This window comes from Aquarana catesbeiana, linkage group LG02 (assembly GCF_042186555.1).
Source record: "Aquarana catesbeiana isolate 2022-GZ linkage group LG02, ASM4218655v1, whole genome shotgun sequence".
Taxonomy (NCBI): Eukaryota; Metazoa; Chordata; class Amphibia; order Anura; family Ranidae; genus Aquarana; species Aquarana catesbeiana.
This window is the reverse complement of record NC_133325.1, coordinates 554,861,276-554,875,497: the sequence shown is the minus strand read 5'-3', so window position 1 is coordinate 554,875,497 and position 14,222 is coordinate 554,861,276.

The window sequence follows — 14,222 nt, the reverse complement described above, 5'->3', positions numbered from 1 at the left end:
TAGTTAATTCAGAAACATCTGAATGAACGAAAGACTCCTTGACGAATGCGTACGAAAATGAATTGTCAGAAAGAACGAAAATCTGAAAGAATGAAGATCCGAAAGAACGAAAAATGATTCAACCTACAAGTTTAATGGATAATTTTGTTTTTTGGTATTTTCTTTTTTTCCGACTATTTGTTATCGCTGAATATAAAGAAATAATGAATGCATTTTTGTTCTTTAACCACTTCAGCCCCGGAAGGATTTATCCCCTTCCTGACCAGAGCACTTTCTACGATTCAGCACTGCGTTGGTTTAACTGACAATTGCGCGGTCGTGCAACGTGGCACCCAAACAAAATTGACGTCCTTTTTTCCCCCACAAATGGAACTTTCTTTTGGTGGCATTTGATCACCTCTGCAGTTTTCATTTTTTGAGCTATAAACAAAAAAATAGCGTCAATTTTGAAAAAAAAGCAATATTTTTTTAAATAAATATCCCCCAAAAATATATAAAAAAACATATTTTTTCCTCAGTTTAGGCCGATATGTATTCTTCTACATATTTTTGGTAAAAAAAAAAAAAAAATCAGAATAAGTGTATACTGATTGGTTAGCGCAAAAGTTATAGCGTCTACAAAATAGGGGATAGTTTTATGGCATTTTTATTATTATTTTTTTTTAATTGGTAATGGTGGCGATCTGCGATTTTTATCGTGACTGCGACATTATGGTGGACACATCGGAGACTTTTGACACTATTTTGGGACCATTGTCATTTATACAGCGATCAGTGCTATAAAAATGCACTGATTACTGTGTAAATGGCACTGGCAGGGAAGGATTTAAACACTAGGGGGTTAAGTGGGGGTTAGGGGGTTAAGTGTGTCCTAGGGAGTGATTCTAACTGTGGGGGGATGGGCTATAACTCACATGACAGTGATCACTGCTCCAATGACAGGGAGCAGTGATCTCTGTCATGTCACTAGGCAGAATGGGGAAATGCCTTGTCTACATAAGCATCTCCCCGTTCTTCCGCTCTGTGACATGATCGTGGGCACCAAGTGGAATTAAGTCAACGGGACCCGTGGTCACGGTCACGGAGCATGTGTCAACCGCACGAGCATCCACAATGCCGCATTTTCAAGGGGACGTACCTGTATGCCCATTTGCCCAGCCGTGCCATTGTGCCAACGTATATCGTCGTGTGCTGGTTGGCAAGGGGTTAAATACATGTGCTAGTAGCTGTCTGAGGCCTACTAAATTAATCCCAGCGCCGCACTCTGACTCCGAAATAACAAATAAAACTAAAAAATCTGAGCTAACGAAGGTTACGAATACAACCAATGAACGAATGGTCTGAGTCCGAAGTAATGAATGCCGCATCTAAACGAATGGAACAAAATGAATACGAATGCATCCAAAGTTACGAATGCCGATCATAATGAAAGATCTGATAAACAAAAAAAAATGAATGAATCGAAAAGAAACACATTTTTCAGCAGTGCACATGTCTACAAATTACATTTCCTGACAGATTCTATGGCAGCATACGAAAAAATAAATCAACAACTTTGAGTAGCCATTTACATCCTTATATGGCAGATAGAGCCTTTCTGTCAGATTTAAAAGGATAAGGAACTGGGCAATGGGTAAGGAAGGAAAGAAGAGAAAGAAAAAAAAAAAGGGGGGGGGGGGGAGGGGGGGGCTGGGGAGGAGGAAATATTAGATCACTGAAAGGACAGGACGGAGCAAAAAGTTAGGTACTTTTCACTTTTAATCTTGTTTATTTTACTGTTGCTTATTGTCACTGACACTAATGAATGACTTAGCATTTCACATAGTTTAGATGGTATGATAGTTGCTGAACTGCAGATGCAGCAATTATTTCTGGTCCTTGAAGAGGATGTTCATAGAAATAACATAACCAATCTAAGGATTGGTTCACACCTATGCAGTTTGCTTTTGATCCGTTTCTGCAGTGCTTTTTTCGGTGCATTTTTGCACACAAGTTTTTAGTACTTTTTTACATTTCTTGATGCTTTTGCATCTATGCTTTTGCAAATCGCAGCAAAAACACACTACGTGCTTTTCTGCAACTTCTCCATTGAAGTTCATTGAACCAAAAATGCACGTTTTGCTTTTTAAAAAGTCCCTGACCCTTTCCAAAAACGCAGCAGTTGAAAAAAAGCATAGATGTGAACATGAAATTCTTAATTGTATCAAGCCACAGAGTGGTACTGTGGATACATCATCAGTATAAAGTGCCACGTCCTAGGAATTTGGAATAGCAAAAGAGAGTAGGGCTTGGACTTTTTAGGCACAGTCAACAAATATTTTATACAAAAATAATTTTATTTAAATATAAACATTGTTCTAATGACAAAAAAGAACTACGAACAAATGGTTATGAATATATTATGTAACAAAGACTGGTATGTATGTATCAATGCTACTCATATTGCCAAGTTTAAAACTGAATTTTTATCTATCGTTGGCTCTGCCCATAAAAGAGGCCTTATTGATCAAGATCTTTATAACTAGCTTAACATACGTAATCCGAGGGAAGCAATATTCTACGCTCTACCCAAAATACATAAACATCCATTATCACCCCCCCCCGGTAGACCCATAGTCTCGGGTATTGGCTCTCTCACCGAGAATGCTAGCCATCTAGTTGTCTCTATTCTTATGCCCCACATTTTGGGATTACTGTCTTACACCAGAGACACACTTGACCTTTTGAAAACTATTGAGGGGATGGTCGTCCCTCCCGATGCCCTGCTCGTGACATTGGATGTTGAGGCGCTGTACTCTAGCATCCCTCACGAGCAGGGCATCGAGACGGTTTGTACCTTCCTACGCGAGCAGGACCATCATTTCTGGGGCTTATGTGAGTTAATTCTGGAATTATTGCGATTCATATTGACTCGTATTCAAGGACTCAATTGACTCGTATTCAAGATTCAAGGACTCCCAATTCCTCCAGGTACAGGGCGTGGCCATGGGCACATGCTGCGCACCGCGCCTACACCAATCTGTACCTGGGGGGTGGGAATGTACTATTTTTTCCAATGAATCCTTGTCAATATATACCAACCATGCGATTTACTGGTTGCGCTATATTGACGACATATTTATCATATGGACAGGCATTGAAGCCCTTCTTAATACCTTTAATGCCAATTTGAACCATAATCGGTTTAATTTAAAATTTACAGTTGCCAGTGATTTACAAAAAATTACTTTCTTGGATCCAACTATCTTCAAAGACGATACTAACTGTCTTGCCTCAACACTCTTTAGAAAGGAAACAGCAGGTAATACTTTATTACTTGCTGATAGTGCCCATCCAGTGGCATTCATCCGCAGTATCCCTTATGCCCAGTATCTAAGGCTACGACAAAATTGTACACACCTTGAGAAATTCAAAATACAAGCGAATGTACTGCTTGATCGCTTAAAGGCAAGAGGTTATAGCAAATCGTTATTACGTAGTGCCTTCAACAAAGCACTGCATCAATCACGAAATTCATTACTTTTCAAGACAAAGACAGTCAACAATAAATAAACAGATAAATATATCACCAGATACTCCCAACACCATCAAGAACTGCGCAATATTCTGGCAAACCATTGGCCACTTTTACAAGCTGACCCTGTTCTCACTAAATACGTTAGTTCACATCCCAAAATTACTTTCAGAAGGTCAAGATCACTACGAGACAAGGTAACATCTAATCATTACTCTGGTGATTCACTATCTAGACGCCCCCAAAATGGTATTACTAGATGTGATAAATGCGCTTTTTGCCCCTGGATTACCACAGGCACTAAATTTATACACCCAAATGGGGGGTTATTTGTTCCTGCTTTTCATGTAAACTGCGATACTAAAGGTGTTGTCTATTTGATGTCATATATGTAACGCTTTTTATATTGCAAATACAGCCAGACAATTTTGTTCTAGAATTAAGGACCATGTTTACTATTCAATGAATGGCAAAATGGTCAGTAGACATCTTGACTTGTATCATAAATTTGATGTTTCCTTGGTCTCATTCATTGCCCTAGCTGTGGTCCCTAAAGACCCACGAGGCAGTGACTGGGACAATAAAATCCTCCTTAATGAGACGATCTGGATTGAACGTTTAAATGCCATCCATGCCCCCGGCATTAATGAGCCTCAGACATAAAAAAACGTTCCTGTAATCATGGTTATTCTAGGAATAGCTGTGTTTACATATAGAACTCGTTCTAGGTTCCATTGCACTTCAATCCTTGCTTCTATTCTCTCATGCCTGTCCATCTCCCTAGTCCCCCCTTTGAGAAAAAGTTATTAATTGTTCCTTTAAAATAAGGCTTGACAGTTTCTATCAATACCCTATTAATAACAATCTGACTGCATCCAGGGGACTGTCTGCTAATGTGTTCTGGTTAGCCGTCACCTCTGTCTCAATGTTTCAATGTTGGATACCAAAATGTTTATTGACATTTTATGCTTTATTAATACTTATGTTGTCTGTTACTTTTAGATATTTACTCTGTTATCTGTGCGCTGCCTATCTGCTTCCTTGTATAACCTCTTCCCTTGCGTCTTGCTGGCAGGGTGGGGACTTTTTCCAGTACTATGCGGCCGGCACCCAGTGTGCGGGGCATGACGCAGGGAGGATCAGCTGGTGGGGATTCCCCTCTTTCTGGTTCTCGGACGTCACTTTCAGCGCTCTACTTCTCCTCGCCGAGCGTCACTGTTCCCATCTCACCACGCAGGCGTGGCTTGGCGTTGAGCGCATGCGCAGTGATGACCAGTGGCTGGTCCAGATGACATCACGTCGGCTTCCCCAACTCGTTGACTATGGGCGGGGCTTGTATATATAAGCACGTTTTTTCAGTGCTTAATGCAGTTACCATATACCTCGCTTATTAGCCTCATGGAAGCTGTGTTTGGTGTGACACTCTGTCTACAGAGGTATGTATGCTAGGTTTGTTCTGGGACATGTAACTGTTATGTCCATCTATTTTATGATTTTGTTATCTACCTTTTTCATCTGTTATAGGTCGGACCAATTAGAAGTGTTTTTAAGGATTTACCAGTGCTCGGTCTCTGTTCCCCTGTAATTTAGTAGCATATGGGGCCGAACCGAGTGTATCATTTTACCTGATGTCTACTGCAACATCAAGTGATACATCTTACCATTACAACTAGCTTTTGGCTCATCCTCAGCCCCCCAGCACTTTACTTTTTGCTACATTTTGCCAGTCTGGTGAGCTTATCCGCTATGAGTTTTATTTATTCATATAATTACTAGCATACTAATTTATTAAGGCTTTTTCTAGTAGTTGGCTAATTTATTTCCTATGACATTTTACTTTTATTCTAGGTAATCCCTGTTATTGTTACTTGTTCCCTGGTGACAGTACCATATACTTCACTACTGCACCTTGTGGCTTTTTTATATCTCCGTTTGTGCTACATCATGCTGTTTTTTTCTTAAAATCACATGCGTTCAATTATTCCACATTACTCAGTAAGTATATGCCTATTGACTAATACCAATATACGCCTCAGTATATATGTATTTACTTCTGTTTTATAATTATTATTAATTAAATTAGACTTACTTTGGGTTGCTGGTCTCTCCCCAGGGCCCTACATTCCTTATACTGATACTTACCTGTTCTGGACGCCTATAGATTCATTTTACATCCCCTTTTGGGTTCTAGGTTGCCCGCTCTGGGCTTGCGCCTTCATGCTTCACACATGTGTTTTATCATATTATGCATGCCCCCATGGTATCTTGGTTTGTCGCTCTCCCTTTGCGTGCATTAGAGACGCTCGGTTATTGGCCATTTTGGATATAGATTTAACAGCTCACTACATGTATATGATATTGTTATTTTCGTTGTCTTGTAGTATTATGTAAGACATTCATGTATGTTCTCATCTTCCATTTTTTGATAGTCAATATATAAGCTCTTGAAGAAGCACAATTGAGCACGCAACATGTAGCGAATTGTTTTTATTTGAACATCACTACACCGTCTACCTGTGTTTTGAACCACACTCCTGGATTCATACAATATACGGAATGACCTTTACTCATCTCCTTGTAGTTATCATTGGTTCTGTACAGTAGCAGTATTGTATATTATGTATTGTATCATTAATGTGGGTTTTTAGAGATCATGCATTTTTTATGTGTTTATATTTAAATAAAATTATTTTTGTATAAAATATTTGTTGACTGTGCCTAAAAAGTCCAAGCTCTACTCTCTTTTGCTATTCCATAGATATGAACATGTCCCATAGGAAATCATGTTAAATGGATTGTAGTGCGTTTCTGCAAAAAGCGTTAAAAACCACATAGGTGTGTAGTGAGCCTAAGGGCTGGTTCACACCACAAAAACTCACTCCAGATCTGTTCTGAATGCATTTCTGCAAGCATGTTTTAATGTGTTTTTGACGCAATCAGGTGCATTTTTGTTGTGTTTCCTAATGCATTCCAGATGCTTTTTTTTTTTTTTCCAGTTTTTTTTTTCACTGTACTGGTGCCCTGTGCATTTGTGATGTGTTTCCCATGGTGCAGAGCCACTCAGATTGTACACTGCAGTTGCGGCTGGTGCCCCACTCCCCCCGCCAGGTCTGCACTTACCCCACCCAGGTCGTGGCTTCCCCGGCTTCTCCTCTCGGCTAATGCGGTCTTAAGATCTGCCTTCTGTCTTTATTGGCCGGGAGGAGAAACCAGAAGACAATAGTGAATATTGATTCACTAATGTCACAAGTGGGTGGGTCTGGGGCACAGTGCTCTGCGCCACAAGCCCAACCTTTTTGTAGCCAATTAGAGCCTCAGGCTCTAATCATGTGCTTAAAAAAAGAAAAAGTTTAGTGCCCCGCATGGAGAATAGAGGGGCAGGGCCCCTGCACCCCTTATGAACTGACCGCCGCTGGTACACTGTGCCTGTGACTTGACCTGTCTGCTGATGGCTCAGTTCACAGCCATTAAGGTGTTCACTAGCCATCCGAGATTATTTCTACAGTGCTGTTTATAACTGGCACAGCAGAAATCAAAAATTCATCCTTCACAATTCATAAATGAATGGTTGTAGATAAGTGGTTAAACACCTGGCATTGTTGGTTTAATTATGAAGAAACAATTGAAGATCAGCATGCCAGTGATGTAAAATTTGACCCATGCAGTCAAATAATGAAGTGTATCAGTCATGAAGGGACAACTGAGAACTTTAAGACTTGCAAGTGTAGTCAGCTGGGGAAAAACTCAAACAAGCTCAACAGCTCTGGTAAGACAGCAAGGCTTACCTCAATGGGCACTCATTAGTTCAAACCTTAGAAATACAGAAAGGAGCACCAAACCAAACACAGATAAAAGAGACCAAAATAAATTTAATTGTTGTTAAAAAAAAGTCATCCAACACAGTTTAAGGGCAGCACAACTCCCCCTTCACCAGGGCTCCACTCCGGGTAAAGTAAAAGCTTGATAGCAGTTGCTGAGCAGCAAGATTTATCCTGTGTTGAGCCCTGATAAAGGGGGCATGGTGTTGTCTTGCATTGGCTGCTTTCATATAAATTTTTTTTTACCAAGAGAATAGATGCAGGAACTCGTGGCCCCCAATGACTCCCTTCCCCTTGCAGCATACCCCTGCCCAGAGGGGAGAGTAGCAATGTGGCATGTTGTACGCACTGCATCAAATCGTTAGTGGGGCCAAATTGCACTAACAGTGGGGGGGGGGGCACTGTTAAAACTAGGAGTGGGTAAAACACAGAGTGGCAGGGTTCAGAAATGTGTGGGTACAGAGTTTGGGAGTGCACCATGCACAGGGTGCAGGGTTCAGGAGTGCAATACACACAAAGTGCAGGGTTCAGGAGTGCGTTATTCACAGATTGCAGGGTTTAGGAGTGCATTACGCATGGGGTACAGGGTTCAGCCATCTTTCACAGTTCCTTATCTCTGCATCGCCCATCCACATATCACCACTGCACACTTCCCCAGCTCTGACCTCTACATACACTCCCCTCCCCCATTGTCACCTCCATGACTCTCCTCTAAACACACCCTCCTTCCATTCACCTTCGAAGCCTCACCATCTTCTGCATTTGCACCTACCTTTTATCTCAGAAACCAGCCTGGCTCTAGTATTTCCCGTGGCAATGGCTTGTTTTTCCCACACAGTGCACTCTGTGTGGAGCCATAGGAGAGGTGCGCTGTCACTTGTAAACATTCTGCATTCTGCATTTTCTGCATTTGCAAGTTAAAGCAGCAAGCAGTGAGCACAGGGTCAGTGCCAGAGATGGCGGAACAGAGTTCTGTCACGTTCTGGCTGAAAAAAAAGCCCTGGTATTTCACCAAAATTTTTAATTATTTTTCTGTGCCTGTTCAAAGTGTTGTAATTCTAGGGAGTCACATACACCCTAATGCTAGGCTAATCCCTCAAAGTATTTTCTTACATTTATTGATAATTACAGGTATTCAAGGTATACTGTGCTCTACCTATTCCTTTAATTTATGATTTATTCGGAGGCCATGGAATGCCTAGGTGGCACAACCCCTCTCCAAATGACCCTATTTTGGAAATAGACACCCCAAGCTATTTGCTGAGAGGCATGGTGAGTATTTTGCAGCTCTCATTTGTTTTTGAAAATGAAGAAAGACAAGAAAAAAATGTTGTTTTTTTTTTTTCAATTTTCAAAACTTTGTGACAAAAAGTGAGGTCTGCAAAATACTCACTATACCGCTCAGCAAATAGCTTGGGGTGTCTACTTTCCAAAATGGGGTCATTTGGGGGGGGGGGGTTGCCACCTGGGCATTCCATGGCCTCCGAAACTGTGAAGGGCAGTGAAGAGTGAAATCAAAAATTTACGCCCTTAGAAAGCCTGAAGGCGGTGCTTGGTTTTCGGGGTCCCGTGCGCAGCTAGGCTCCCAAAAAGTCCCACACATGTGGTATCCCCATACTCAGGAGAAGCAACAGAATGTATTTTGGGGTGTAATTTCACATATTCCCATGGCATGTTTGAGCAATATATCATTTAGTGACAACTTTGTGCAAAAAAAAAAAATTGTCTCTTTCCCGCAACTTGTGTCACAATATAAAATATTCCATGGATTCGACATGCCTCTCAGCAAATAGCTTGGGGTGTCTACTTTCCAAAATGGGGTCATTTGGGGGGGTTTTTAACTGTCCTGGCATTTTATGCACAACATTTAGAAGCTTATGTCACACATCACCCACTCTTCTAACCACTTGAAGACAAAGCCCTTTCTGACACTTTTTGATTACATGAAAAAATTATTTTTTTTTGCAAGAAAATTACTTTGAACCCCAACACATTATATATTTTTTTAAAGCAAATGCCCTACAGATTAAAATGGTGGGTGTTTCATTTTTTTTTTTCACACAGTATTTGTGCAGCGATTTTTCAAACGCATTTTTTTGGGAAAAAACACACTTTTTTACATTTGAATGCACTAAAACACACTATATTGCCCAAATGTTTGATGAAATAAAAAAGATGATCTTAGGCCGAGTACATGGATACCAAACATGACATGCTTTAAAATTGCGCACAAACGTGCAGTGGCGACAAACTAAATACATTTTTAAAAGCCTTTAAAAGCCTTTACAGGTTACCACTTTAGATTTACAGAGGAGGTCTACTGCTAAAATTACTGCCCTCGATCTGACCTTCGCGGTGATACCTCACATGTATGGTGCAATTGCTGTTTACATTTGACGCTAGACTGACGCTTGCGTTCGCCTTGGCGCGAGAGCAGGGGGGCAGGGGTGCTTTTTTTTTTTTTTTTTCTTTATTATTTTTTTTCTTTTTTATCTTATTTTTAAACTGTTCCTTTCATTTTTTTTTTTAAACATTTTTATTGTTATCTCAAGGAATGTAAATATCCCCTATGATAGCAATAGGTAGTGACAGGTACTCTTTTTTGAAAAAATTGGGGCCTATTAGACCCTAGATTTCTTCTTTGCCCTCAAAGCATCTGACCACACCAAGATCGGTGTGATAAAATGCTTTCCCAATTTCCCAATGGCGCTGTTTACATCCGGCAAAATCTAAGTCATAAAATGCTCGTAGCTTCCGGTTTCTTAGGCCATAGAGATGTTTGGAGCCACTCTGGTCTCTGATCAGCTCTATGGTCAGCTGGCTGAATCACCGGCTGCATTCTCAGGTTCCCTGTTGTGACAGGAGAGCCAGACAAAAACACGGAAGACGGTGGGGGGGGGCATTCCCTCCCACTGCTTGTAAAAGCAGTCTAGAGGCTAATTAGCCGCTAGGATTGCTTTTACATGAAAGCCGACTGCTGGCTGAAAAGAATGATACCAAGATGATACCTAAACCTGCAGGCATCATTCTGGTATAATCACTCAAAGTCGTGAATGGCGTACCTGAAGACAAAAAAATGGTTAACAATAAAGCACAGTAAAAGGTAAAGAATAAAAAATTGCATACCTGAAAAGCAAACATGATAAAACATAATAACAATAAAACATTGCAGAATAGAATACAGTAAAAAAGAGCAGAACAATAGAGAGAATAGAGAGAGAGAGAACAATAAAATGACAACTATTTTTTTTTATTTTATATTTTTGTTTGTGTGTTTTTTTTTTGTTTTTTTTTTACACTGTTTTTTCTAACTGTAACTTTTATAACTGTAACCGGTTCCAGGTTCGGGTCTCTCAAAATGCGATGGCATCTTGGCAGACCCTGTGAAAGTGTGCCTAGTCTGTGGAATGCTGTACCCTACGCTAATACTCAACTAGTGAATGGTAGCGTTCAAAACATTCACCAATGCAAAGACCAGGATTGTCAGGACAGGAGGGACAATAATAGAGGGTGTCACGCCTATATCCGCGCTTGCTGCAGACACAACATCTTTTTTGGGGGGGTTCGCTGGGTAGGGGTACTCGGGAGGACATAAAGAAAATGCCTCTCATGCAGCCGACTGCATTTGGTTGGGGATGTGAATGGGGGAAGTACGGGCGCTGCAGAAGTGGTGGGTTCCCAATTAGGATTGGCGAATGCAGCAGGAAGGGCATTATGGGCACGACGGGCCTGTGTTTGTCTTTTTGGTGGCAGCGGGACACTACTTGTGCTTGCCACCTCACCAGCTTGAACTGCACTTATGGGACTCGCCACGTCACCAAGTGTTACTGCAGTGCTGGTTTGACTACGACCGGGGTGTACTAGGCCACTGGTGCTTGCCAATTCACCAAAACGCTACCAAAAAAACTGTTAGCGATCGCAAGGATCAGGCCTGATTCTACTGCAGTTATGCGTTTAGTGTTTTGTAAGTGACAGTGATCGATCGATACTGCACTTGGGTGGGCTGGGCCGGGCCAGGCGGAGGGGCAAAACGCAGGTGCTAGCAGGTATCTGGGCTGATCCCGCTAACACTGCGTTTTTGGGAACCCTAAACTGCTGGGGACGCCAGTATAGATCTGATCGATTCAGATATTGATCCGTTCAGATACTATACCACTAAGGGAGGTGTACGGTGCGTACATGGGTGTTAGCGGTACTGGCACTAACCTGACGCTGCTTGTGGCTGGTACTTGCCAGTTCACCAAAACGCTACCAAAAAAACTGTTAGCGATCGCAGGGATAAGGCCTGACTCTGCGAACGCTGCAGTTATGCGTTTAGTGTTTTGTAAGTGACAGTGATCGATCGATACTGCACTTGGGTGGGCTGGGCTGGGCCGGGCGGAGGGGCAAAACGCAGGTGCTAGCAGGTATCTGGGCTGATCCCCCTAACACTGCGTTTTTGGGAACCCTAAACTGCTGGGGACGCTAGTATAGATCTGATCTGATCAGATATTGATCCGGTTAGATACTATACCACAAAGGGAGGTGTACGGTGCGTGCGTGGGTGTTAGCGGTACTGGCGCTAACCTGATGCTGCTTGGGGCTGGTACTTGTCAGTTCACCAAAACGCTACCAAAAAAACTGTTAGCGATCGCAGGGATCAGGCCTGACTCTGCGATTGCTGCAGTTATGCGTTTAGTGTTTTGTAAGTGACAGTGATCGATCGATACTGCACTTGGGTGGGCTGGGCTGGGCCGGGCGGAGGGCCAAACGCAGGTGCTAGCAGGTATCTGGGCTGATCCCGCTAACACTGCATTTTTGGGAACCCTAAACTGCTGGGGACGCTAGTATAGATCTGATCAGATCAGATATTGATGCGTTCAGATACTATACCACTAAAGGAGGAGTATGCTGCGTGCGTGCGTGCGTGGGTGTTAGCGGTACTGGCGCTAATCTGACGCTGCCTGGGGCGACGCATATCACCGCCGGGCGATCAGGGGCTAAACCTTTATTCGGTAATAAACGGCGGGTGCCCTGACACTATAAAAAATAAACTAACTAACCAGCGTCAACCGTAACGGTTATACGGTGATCACTGGTGAAAGGGTTAACTAGGGGGCAATCAAGGGGTTAAAACATTTATTAGGTAGTATATGGGGGTCCCTGACACTATAAAACGCTGACGGCGAACCTAAATATTTACGTCCCTAACTAGCGTCACCAGCGACACTAATACAGCGATCAGAAAAATGATCGCTTAGCGACACTGGCGACAGGGGGTGATCAAGGGGTTAAAACTTTATTAGGGGGGGTTAGGGGGGTACCCTAGACCTACAGGGGGCTAACACTAACTGCCCTACCACTTCTAACTGTCACAAACTGACACCAATGCAGTAATCAGGAAAAAAAAACAAAAAAACACTGCTTGGTGTCAGTGTGACGAGGGGGGGGTGATTGGGGGGTGATCGGGGGGGGATCGGGGGTGTTATGTGTGCCTGGCATGTTCTACTGTGTGTGTGTGTTCACTCACTGTGAAGTCTTCTCTCCTCGGCGCTGGAACGGAAACTGCCGAGCCGAGGAGAGATGACATCACATCCTCTACCTGTGTGTACTATACACAGGCAGGGGATGTTTTTCATTGGCTGGGAGCGATCGCGAGGGGGGGGCCACGATCGGATGGCCTCCCCCTCGCCTCTCAATGCTCCCAGACCGAAGCCGACCACCGCTGGCATCGGGGGGGGGGGGGGGTCCGATAGGACCCCCCCGCCTGCGGGAAGGCAATCACGTACCAGGTACGTTATTTTGCCTGCCCGTGCCATTTTGTTCACGTATATATGCGTGAGGCGGTCAGCAAGTGGTTAAAAAAAGACACAAGTCCATCAAGTCCAACCTATGTGTGAGATTATATGTCAGGATTACATTTTATATTCCTGCATGTTGCGGTCATTCAGGTGCTTATCTAATAGTTTTTTTAAACTGAGACCACCGCCTGTGGAAGGGAATTCCACATCCTTGCTGCTTTTACAGTAAAGAACCCCCTACGTAGTTTAAGGTTATAAACCTCTTTTCTTCTAATATTAATGAGTGGCCACGTGTCTTGTTAAACTCAATTCCGCAAAAAAGTTTTATCCCTATTGTGGGGTCACCAGTATGGTTTTTGTAAATTGAAATCATATCCCCTCTCAAGCGTCTCTTCTCCAGAGAGAATAAGTTCAGTGCTCACAACCTTTCTTCATAACCAATGTCCTCCAAACCCTTTATTAGCTTTGTTGCCCTTCCTTGTACTAGCTCCATTTCCAGTACATCCTTCCTAAGTACTGGTGCCCAGAACTGGGCAGCATACTCCAGGTGCGACCAGACCTCCCACTCTAATAGACCAGAGTCTATTAGAGTGGGAGAATTATCGCTTTATCCCTGGAGTTGATCCCTTTTTTAATACATGTCAATATTCTGTTTGCTTTTTTAGCAGCAGCTTGGTATTGAATGCCATTGCTGAGCCTATCATCTACTATGACCCCCAGGCCCTTTTCCATCCTAGATTCCCCCAGAGGTTCTCCCCCCAGTGTATAGATTGCATTCATATTTTTGCCACCCAAATGCATTATATTACATTTTTCTACATTAAACCTCATTTGCCATGTAGTTGCCCACCCCATTAATTTGTTCAGATCTTCTTGCAAGGTTTACACATCCTGCAGAGAAGTTATTCCCCTCCTTACCTTAGTATCGTCTGCAAATACAGAGATTGAACTGTTTACCCCATCCTCCAGGTCGTTTATGAACAAATTAAATAGGATTGGTCCCAGCACAGAACCCTGGGGGACCCCACTACCCACCCCTGACCATTCCAAGTATTCCCCATTTATCACTACCCTCTGAACCCGCCCTTGTAGCCAGTTTTCAGTCCATGT